The following is a 10,997-nucleotide window of genomic DNA, read 5'->3' as shown; positions in this document are numbered from 1 at the left end:
TTAATTTGAATCTTGAGCTACATAAAAATACCTAGGCCAACCAAATCTCATAAAGTGGGTTTGATGCTCCATGTCATGTTTGAGTTTGAGTATAAAACTTCTAAAAGGCTAATTATAATGTAAGAAAATCAACTAGGAAAGAGATTTATACAGCTAGTCCATTTATTTTTTTCTGTTCTGAGGGGTTTCAGGATGCCTGATTTTTTTTATCCAAGTTCTTGATACTCAGTCAATAACAATTTTTTGGAAGTGATTGTGCTATTTGAGAATCTAGATAAGGCTTAATTTGATCCTAAATTGAGCAGATGCAAAAGCAGACAAATCAAAATCCTTATGCAAGTGGGACATTAAAATAGGCAAGGTGGAATGCTAACCATCCGGTAATTACAAACTGCATCAGGCAAAATTCCTTTGATGCAACTATAAAAAAAACTTTGCTTTGAGATCTTGGGGCTAATTCAGAATCAGGCCAAATCTGACTGAAATTATACTTCGTGAATGAGGTCCTCCCCCACCCCCCCATCCCTATTCAATAAAGATGCCCTTATACAATGGAAGATACGGTCCCTATATTTTTCAATAACTCATTTGGGTACTGTTTTTATTAGGCATGACCCAGTTGTTTTTTTCTATCCATCTATTCAGAACACATGTGTTTCTTTGCAACTATTAATTCAAGGAATGATTGTTGCTCAGTCACAGTAAGCAAAGAGGATACCCTTGTGGAAGGTTATCCCTCTGCTGGAAAAAGGTTGATTTTACTGACGTTTGTGCAATTGTTTAGGGCAGTGTTTCTCAACCAGGGTTCCATGAAAGCCTAGGGTTCCATGAGAGGTTACTTAGGATTCCCTGGGAGATCACGATTTATTTTAAAAATTATTTCAAATTCGGGCAACTTCACATTAAAGAGGTAAGTTTCCTTCTTTATATTCAGTTTAAGAACCCTGTGAATGCATATATACAGGCCTACACATGAAATGAGTATAATAATTTTGTAACTTCTGGCCTGTATTTCACCCTGTATGTGCAGGGGTTCCCTGAGGACTGAAAAATATTTCAAGGGTTCCTCCAGGGTCAAAAGGTTGAGAAAGGCTGGTTTAGGGTGTAGAACAGCCTTAAGGATTTATTTATTTATTTATTACATTTATATGGCTGCCCATCTCACATACGTGACTGAGCAGTGTCCAAAGTTAAAAACAAAAACAATACAACAAAATAACCCAAAACATAATAAAAATAATTTTAAAAACATTAAAAAACATTAAAAAAAACTATTGAAAAAAAAACTGCCCAGGGTCCCTTCTTGTGGGGAAGTTGGGCAGTGATAAAAATAAGATAGATAGATAGATAGATAGATAGATAGATAGATAGATAGATAGATAAGAACGTGCTTGGTTTCCCTAGTAATACAGCTACTTTGCGGGCTCCATGCCCACATTCCCAGACCCCCAGGCCAGATAGCAAAGCCAGGTAGGTCTTCAAGCCCTTCCAGAAGGCCAGCAAGGTCAGGGCCAATCTGATCTCAAGGGGACTGATGCTCCAAAGGGTGGGTGCTGCGGCAGAAAAGATTCTCCTCTTAGGTCTCATCAGATGCCATTCCTTTGTGGACAGGACCCCCAACATGTCCTTTCTGCTGGACCTGATGGGACGGGTAGATGTGATTAGGGAGAGGCAGTCCCTCAAATAACCTGGCCACAGCCATGTAGGGCATCCTAGGTCACTACCAGCAGCTTAAATTGAACCCAGAAGCAAACTGGTAACCAGTGTAGAGCAGAAGTGAAACATTTGCTGATCCAGGTGTGCACATAACCGCTCAGAGTCCCTCTTTGGGGGGAGATGGGCAGTAGCACAAACTTGAGAAACAAATAAATAAATAACTGCCTGCACTGCTGCATTTTGTACTAGCTGAAGCTTCCAGATGCTCTTCAAGGGCAGCACATGTAGAGATATTGCTTGCAGGAGGTGACCAGGGCCTGAGTGACTGAGCGTAGGGCTCAAGGTGTGAGTACGTTTGGGATAAAATTGGGCAGAGGCAGCCGGAAGGGAGGTCAAACATCAAAGTGGTGAGTGTGACCAGGGTGGATGAAGCCTTATCACTTTATGTGTTTGTGAAGTGTGTGACACAAGTTAAAAGGGGGCAGGGCTTGAATAGCCCAGCTTGCACCCACCATTTTGATGCTGTTTGACACACACAGCCCGTGGATGCAAGCAATAGGTTTTGCTTGCTCTTGTGGTATACTGGTCGCAGTGTGCAAAAACTGACTGGTACTATCCTTCCCATTAGCAAGAAATGCTGCAGGTGATATGGATGGGACTAAGTTTGATGACCTAATTTACACCTCCTTTGTCTAACTAAAAAGTGTTCTGCCGATTGACCAAAACCACGATCAATGATGGAGGTCAATATCTCTGGTCTCATATGGGAGATTATGATTTAGAATGAAAGAATAAAAAATAGATACATTGTAAATCCATTAAAGGAAAGAAAGATATTCTGGATCTGAATGAAGATTGTTTAACCTTTTGGATTGGACTTGATGAATAGCTGGAAAGTGAAAGCATAGATTTAATTATGAATGAAAGAACTAAAATATCAGTCAGTATAATCTAGGTTGTTATGAGTATATATGAACATAGGAACCCATAAGTTGATGATAGTTGCTACTGTGCTCCAGTGAATGATGATAATGGAAGAACAGATATGGGGATATTGTGCAACATTCAGAATGAGTGTGATCCAGGGGAAAAAAAATACAGTACTATGTTAGGACATGAATGGATGGGAAGGAACAAGTTGAGAGATTTCAGAGAAAGTAATTAGGCTATTAGGAAATCCAAGAATGAATGAGAATAATGATTGGTGAGTATATGCTTTAAAAGGGTCTGTTCGTTTCAAATACATAGTTGAAACCTAAATATCCATATATGTACATCATGTGAAAGGATGACTATAAGTCGAAAAGGCTGGCTCATCTGACTCTTACGATGAAAGACTGATAAGAGAATTAGTGAAGGACACAATGATGATTAGGAGTTCTAAATATGGGACAGACCATTTTTTAATAGTATCAAAAATGGATCTTGGGGAATAATGGACATGGAAGAACAGGAAAGAAGTGAGAATGAAAATAGAATTTTTGCAGAAAGAGAAACTGTGTCTTATATGAAAAAAGTATTAGATGATAGATTAATCTCCTAACCAAATCAATGGAAAGAGGATGTGGAAGTTCCTTGGAACAGGGTGAAAATAATTATGTTATGGAATGCCACAGAAATGTGTGGAATTATGAAATAAAAGAGGTAGCAGATGAGGAAAAAATGCACATAAGGGCATGACTGCGGCAAAAACAAGGAGGAGAAGGATATTGTATAATGCGTTTAGAGAGAAAAATAGCAAAGGATATACTTGAAAAAAGCAGGGAATAGTTAAGATTAAAGGAGACAGAAAATGCAAAGCAATCTTGTTAGAAATTTTAAAAAGTCTGGAAGTGGTAAAGAAGGCAGAACAAGAAGCTTCTAGCAGAGTAAAGTCAATTAAAAGTAATTTGGGGTGGAACTGAAATGAAGGAACACTGGAAGAAGTATTTTAGAGATTAGCATGGGAATGTTAGTGATATGTTGAAGAGTGGAATTGAAACAAATGCTATGCATGTTAGTATTCAAGAAAAAGATGTTAAAAAATGGTAACTTCCAGGTATAAGTGGTGAAAGGGAGAAATATTCAAATATGGAGTTGTTTATAGGGTACTTGTACAATTTGTTTAATATGTCTGTGAGAACTGCCTCTGTACCTGATAATTGGAAGAATACTATTATTGTTGCCCTGTGCAAAAGGAAAAGTAGGAAAAATTAATGCAAAAACTAATCCAAGGGATTAGCTTGTTAAGTGTGTCTGGGAAGTTGTTTGGGTGAATTCTGATTGAAAGGGTAAAAGAGGTAACAATGAGCAAAATTTGGGAAGTACAGCATTGCTAACTTATTGAGAAATGTGTGGATATGAGAAAGTTCATTGTTGATTTAAAGCAGGGCTCCCCAAAGTGGTAAATATTGACCCCAGGGGTCAGTGGTACCATCCAAGGGATTGATGTTGTTGTTATTCATACTACTATTAGTTAAAGTAGGATTTATTAAATTATTTTCATATAATAAATGTTTGGGGGTTGATGAACAATCTGAAACTTCATGAAGGGGTTGATGAGCTGAAGCGTTTGGGGACCTCTGATTTAAAGAAGGCCTGTGATAAAGTGAATAGGCTTGAGTTATTAAACGTTTTGCCTGAATATGGAATTGGTTTGCTGCCAAATGTAGTAAAGACACTGTATTTTGGAAATAAAGCATGCATGATAAATAGAATGCTTAGTGAATAGTTCAGAATTAAACAGTATATAAAAAGCATATATGATGTCCCCTTCATTGCATGGATGTATGGATTTATAAGGAATGCTCACAGTGAGATTAAAAGTGTGTTGGTTGAGGCTGTGAACATACATATACTTCTGTATGTAGACAGTAAAGTGGGAGGGAGAGGAGGGATTGCAATGCCTTAATTGCCATCTTGCCTGTTTTGACACTGCCCCCATCCCTTATAGAAGCCATTGTATATAGATGATGCTGTGTTATTGGTTGAAAACCTGCATAATTTGCAGCAAACTTTAGATAGATTATATGATGTGACACAGAATACGGATCTGACATTTAACGTATCAAAGGCAAAGGAGGTTGTGTTCTACAGGAAAAAAGGAGTGACCAGTTGTAAATTATACACAAATAGTGAAAAAATAGAGCAAGTAGATGAATTTGTGTACCTTGGTCAAATGTTTAGTGAAAATGGGAAGTTGGATGAGAAATTTTAAGATGTGTGAATATTGGTAGAAAGGTGGGTGGTATGTGTGCTCTGTTGTTAGAAAAGAGTATTTTGCTGAAAGAGATGGAAATGGCTGTATATAAAAGTTTGTTTCTGCCCACTTTGTTAAAAGTTGAATGCAGTAGGAATGGGGTGCCAAGAAGGGTAAGGTAAAACAAGAAGAGAATGGGACAAGAATGGATGGGTACTCAATGACTGTAGATTGAATATAGAATTATTGAGTGATCAGTATCAAAGAAGTATATTGAAATGGTTTAGTAATGTAGAGTGAATGAATGAGGATTAAGGTGCAAAACAAATGTATGAAGGGTCGCTGGTATGAGAAGAAGACTGAGAAAGTTGTGGCTGAATGGAATTGATGAGATCCTGAGAAAGAGAGGCAAAAAATATAAAAAACAAAAGGTAATGTATGAAGCATTGTATGGATATAGTAGAAGGAAGGATTGTTAGCAGAGAAAAAGGTATCAAGAGCCATAGTGAATAATGATGGTTAAGGGATCAGGCTAGAAACTGGGAGACCAGGAGTTCTAGTCCCGTCCTAGGCACGAAGCCAGCTGGGTGACCTTGGGCCATTCACTTACTCTCAGCCCTGGGAAGGAGGCAAGGGCAAACCACTTCTGAAATCTTGCCAGGAAAATTGCAGGGACTAGTCCAGGCAGTCTCCAGGAGTCAACACTGACTTGAAGGTACAAAATAATAATAATAATAATTATTATTATTATTTTAGAAGTATTTCCTTTTCTTATCTTATGCCTTAAATTTCTTTGGCTTACTATTTCTGACTCCTTTTCTGTGCTCTGCATAATGCTGCTTACCACAAAAGGGAACAGAACGTTGGGTACCTTTGTATGTATCATGATACTGTTGCAAAAAACCATCATACTGTCCATTATAATTGCAAAGACTGAAGTGTATTGGATAGTAAAAATACACTCAAATTGCAGTCCAATATGCACTTACTTGGGTGTAGTCCATTGAACGTACCAGATCATTTCTGTGAAACAATCCAGAAAAAAACCTGTTCACACATAGATATTTTCATATAATATATTAATTCACATATGTGCTCATGATATCTGTTTAAAATTTGCAACATTTAAACCTCCAGAATTTTACATGCCCATGGTGTAGCTTGCCTAGATATCAATAGGTCCAATGTATTATTTGTAAATTAATGAGACAAAAATAGCTATCAGATCGCTGAAGGGCTGCATTGTTATCGTTCCAACCACAGTTGTCATACACTAGTACATAGAAACAACAGCAGCAATTTTTCCATGAATTTCTGGGCAGTGTAAGAGAGTACAACATGCTTTTAATGAGAGGATTCCTGTAATCCTTTCCAAAATCAATTTAGCTAATGAAATGTAAAGATTGGCTGGGTTTGCATATCATTTATGCCATGATGTAGTTTTCTTTGTTTGGGACCCAGAGAGATACATGAACTCATCCATGGCGTAGTGTTAAGTGCAAATCAGTGCATTACGGGTTGTTTAACAAATCCTGGCTTGATATTTTGTGTGAATGCAGCCAATTAATTGGAGGAGGAGGAGGAGGAGGATATGATCATCATCCTAGGAGACGGAGTCACTAGAAGAGTGAGTGACTTCCGGCAGCCACCGGCCTCTCCTCTCAAATGCGATGCAGCTCCACAGATTTCCACACTGCTCCCCCCCACTGAGCCACCCGGTGCTCCTTTCAGCTGGCTAGTGGGAGGGTGCAAAGAATGGCAGCTCGCCAGTGTCTCAGTTTTCCCTATCCCATTTGCTTTTCTTGGCACAGAGAACTAATGGGGGGAAGTAATCTAATGACCACTGTGGGGAGTGGCAAAGTAGCCCTTTGAAATGACTGGGGAGAATGGGGGAACCCTGGTAAGGTACCACAGCATCTTGGCTAGAAGAGGAAGGGGATGGATCCCCAGAAACTGGGAGGGGGGATGAGGCAGAAGTTCCGACCAGTGGGAAATCACCCGCCCTGTAGATCTGGAAGAAATTCTCCGAAACTCTTTGTAGCATTTCCTCTAGAGCAGGGCCTCAGCCAATGGTTAATTGCCTCGGTCTTCCAAGACCCTTGCAAGCCCAGTGGCATCTTGGAGCCCTGAGTGGGCACCATTCCTGGATTAATGTTGCACTTGCATGTAGAAAGAGCCTGATCCATAGAATCATTCAGAATGTAAAACCCAGGTTTGGCTCTTTGGCAACTATTTAGATACAGTCACAGTAGGCAAAAGTAGTATTAGTAATAGATCCAGTTAAAAAAAAAAACCCTGCAATTAATATAGAGCAGGCCTAAATGTTGCCTATCATTTGTTTAACTTTCTTGCTAATAGCTGGAAAGTTTTTAGACCCAAAATGCACATACAATTTATTACAAATACAAAACACCTTCTTTATTCTCTGTGCTCCACTTTTATTCTAATCAAAAGACATTCCGCTATAAACATTATATACTCCAGTGCAGATATAGCTTATACTCATGATGAAACAGTGCAGCATTGTAAGTGTGGGTACCATTTTACAGAATACAAAGGAACAATAGAGCTTTGTCATAAAGAGGGATATAAAAAAGGGATCAAAGAAAAATGGTGGGTATCTGCAGCTGTGTTTGGAAGTATGTCTGTCTACCCCTCCAAAGGTATAGCAAGTCCTGACGGGGTACAAGCAAGTATCCTTGTCTGCAACCTGGCCATGTGGGCACCATTTTGTTAGGGGGGAAACCCTCCCCACTCCTAGCATTCATTTTCTAAGATCTGAAAAAATATCTGCCAGGAGAGGGGAGAGTTTGCGCAAAGTATGCTCCTAGAACTCTGAATGGTCCCACCCGTGTCAGCCTTTAAGCCCCCCACCCACTTCTATCCAAATTGCAAACACAAAGGAAAGAGAAAACCAATAGCAAAGTTTGTGCATGGGGAGAGGGGAACAAGTCTGTTTAAAGAACCAACTCCCATTCTTTCACCCAAAGTACCAAGCTTAGAAGTCTGTTGTCAGCAATATAAGAGTTCGCCATCAGCTACTTCCCCAGTTCTTTTAGTCCCCAAATAATTCCAGGAAGCCAAGCCAAATCTACTTAGATTTCTGCATCTATATTGCTTTGATCAATGTATTCATATCCCCTTTTTGCTGTTTACTCACAGATGCACTTAGCCATGCATAGATCTCAATGACTGTTTTGTAAAAAAGCTGTTTCTGCACCCCATGAAGCACAGTGTATTCTCTGAATATTGAAAAGAATCTGCATTGCTCCAATGGCCATTTATCCCTACTGCTGTTACTTGTTACACTTGCACAGTACAGAAGTTGGCATCTATTCCTGACCATAGTAAAGGTAAAGGTTTCGCTTGACATTAAGTCCAGTCGTGTCCAACTCGAGGGGGCGGTGCTCATCTCCGTTTCAAAGCCGAAGAGCCGGCGTTTGTCCGTAGACACTTCTGTGGTCATGTGGCCAGCATGACTACACGGAATGCCGTTACCTGCCCGCCGAAGCGGTACCTATTAATCGACTCACATTTGCATGTTTTCGAACTGCTAGGTTGGCAGGAGCTGGGACTAGCAACAGGAGCTCACCCCGTCATGCGGATTTGAATCGCCGACCTTCCGATCAGCAGCTCAGCAGCTCAGCAGTTTAACCCGCGGCACCACCGCGGCACACCAAAATGATGAAATGTGCATCGTGTGGTTGTGATACAAGGTTTTCCCTTTCATATTTGTGTTGCGATATTGCACATAAGTACATGAGGAATGGAGCTGGCATTGTGATGTCACAATGCATGCTCTGATCCTGCCCTCCCCCCCCCCCCGCTTCTGCAGTTGTCAGTGAGAATAAACATATTCTGACAAGGTATTTTTTCTGCCATGTCACCATGACATTGCCTTTGTCTCATTCCTAGCCCATGAGTGAGACAGGCTTAAATTCTCCTGTGCTGCACTGGTGTTAAAGTAATATGTTCCTCCTTATTCCAACCCTATTCAAGAGCAGCCTCTAGATGTGTATAATCTGTTAGACTTTGTCACCAATTGCCTTGGAGAGAAGCCGGATGATTGCAGTGACTGGCTACAGGGGTAATAAAGGCAGGGTGGAGACTGGCAAGGGGGTCCACAGATCTCATGCAAGGATAGCTTTCTGTCAACTCACAGATGAGTAGAGAGCATTTAAGCTCAGCGGTAGGGATTGGTGCATAAAGTGATAGATGTGTGTTAGAATTCTGAATGCATTTTTCTCTTTTTAGAAATGATATCATTTTAAGGGATCAATCAGTAAACTATTTACATCAGCCACTCATAAAATGTAGAGTGAGTACATTTAAAAAAAAAAATTAATATGGTGTTGGGATCAGCTGGTTAGAATTTGGATGATGTTGGTGTGTTGAGAATGGCTGGAGAGGGGAGTTGGCGGAGGTGGGAGTTGGTGATTGAGAGTTTGACAGATACGTTTTCAGTCTGGCCTGGTCCAGTGTGGTGCAAGAAACTGCAGTGGCGTTGGCTTGGGTGGCTGATGAGGAGTGGAGTCCCAGACATCTGCTGGATGGCTGGAGAATGATCGAGCAGCTGGTGAAGGATCATGGATTGGTTCTGGAGCTGAACTAGGACACACAGCCAAAGAGATTTCTCACATTGCCAGTGATGGTATGACAGTTCTAAAAGCACCCCTGGTTTGGACTGCAGCTGGGGAAGCAGCTCCAGGACAGTGGAGCTGATTGTGACTCATGACACAGATACTTTTCTACTTGCATCCCAACATCAACCATAAGTATGTAAGTCATGAAGTGTGTATCTTAACATCATGACACATTTTGTCACTTGCCCAACCCCCCCCCCCCCAGCAGATGTCTGGGTCTTCACCCAGCCCATTATCAAGATTGGGCATTGTTCAAGGCTACTGATTGCTTTCTTGGAGTTAGAAAGTAGGGAGCAGGAGGGCTATGTGTCATCAGCACATTGACAGAATCCCCCTCCAAATCTCCAAAGGACCTCTCCCAACAGTTTCAGGTAACCAGCTTAGGAGGTTTGATGGCATCCTGTGGAATACCCTTTGGTGAGTGACCTAGGTTTCAAGTAGCAAATGATAATGGTAAGGGTCTACAGGTGGGTGCTTTGGGTGGTCACTTGCCCAGGAGGAAAAAAAAGCTAAGATGCAGATAGTTAACGAGTATTCTAGATGGTTACAGAGAATGACAGCCAGTTTGGTGTAATGGTTAAGGTACCAGGCTAGAAACCAGGAGACTGAATTCTAGTTCTGCCTTAGGCACAAATCCAGTTGGGTGACTTGGGGCCAGTCCTTCTCTCTCAGCCCTAGGAAGAAGGCAAGGGCAAACCACTTCTGAAATTTTGCCAAGAAAACTGTAGGGACTTTCCAGGCAGTCTCCAGGAGTCAACACTGACTTGAATGTATACACACAGAGAGAGAGAGAGAGAATGGCCAGGAGCAAACTCACCAGTTTGCCTTCAGATTAGCTGGTGTTTTTCAATGTTCCCAAGGCATTTTTGTTGAGTGCCCACAACAAGTTCTCAAAATGTTGTAATTACCCACTAGTCCAAAAAGGTTGGGATCTCTGGCTTAATATGTGTCCTGGGTGACTTTGTAGAAACTTTGGTTAAAGATAAAATTACCCAGCATATAGAAGGATTCAACCAGGTATCATAAGAGCAAACGCATTTTCCTCCTGATGTTTCTAGTGTCTACGTTCTGTTATTGGCCTCAGCATTGAAAAAAAAATAATGGATTTTAGTGGGAAGGAACAAAGAAAAGTAGAGAGCAGACAAAACATGATATACTGACTGCAAAGGTAAGCCTTCTGAGAATGTCAGGAAGCATGTGGATAAGGGTGATCTAGTAGGCATTGTTTACTTGGTCTTACAAGAAAGCTTCTGAAAAAAATCCCTCGAAGAATCCTGACCAAATTTATCAGCCATGGGATTAGAGGAGAGGCCCTTTAATGTATTGCTGCTTAAACTGAAAGCAGAGACATAAATCGATTGGATTTGCAACAGAAGGATGTAAATAGTGGAGTCACCCAAAAATCTATATTGGGACCAGTGTTTTTTGACTTGTCCATAAATGGTCTGGAGTTTGGAATAAGCAGGGTTGTGGTCTGCTGATGACATCAAATTATTTAGGAAAGTTAAAATAAAAAGAAT

This window comes from Candoia aspera, chromosome 1 (genome assembly GCF_035149785.1).
Source record: "Candoia aspera isolate rCanAsp1 chromosome 1, rCanAsp1.hap2, whole genome shotgun sequence".
In the NCBI taxonomy this organism is placed as follows: domain Eukaryota; kingdom Metazoa; phylum Chordata; class Lepidosauria; order Squamata; family Boidae; genus Candoia; species Candoia aspera.
The sequence above is the reverse complement of the archived record's forward strand: the minus strand, read 5'-3'. Positions refer to the sequence as shown.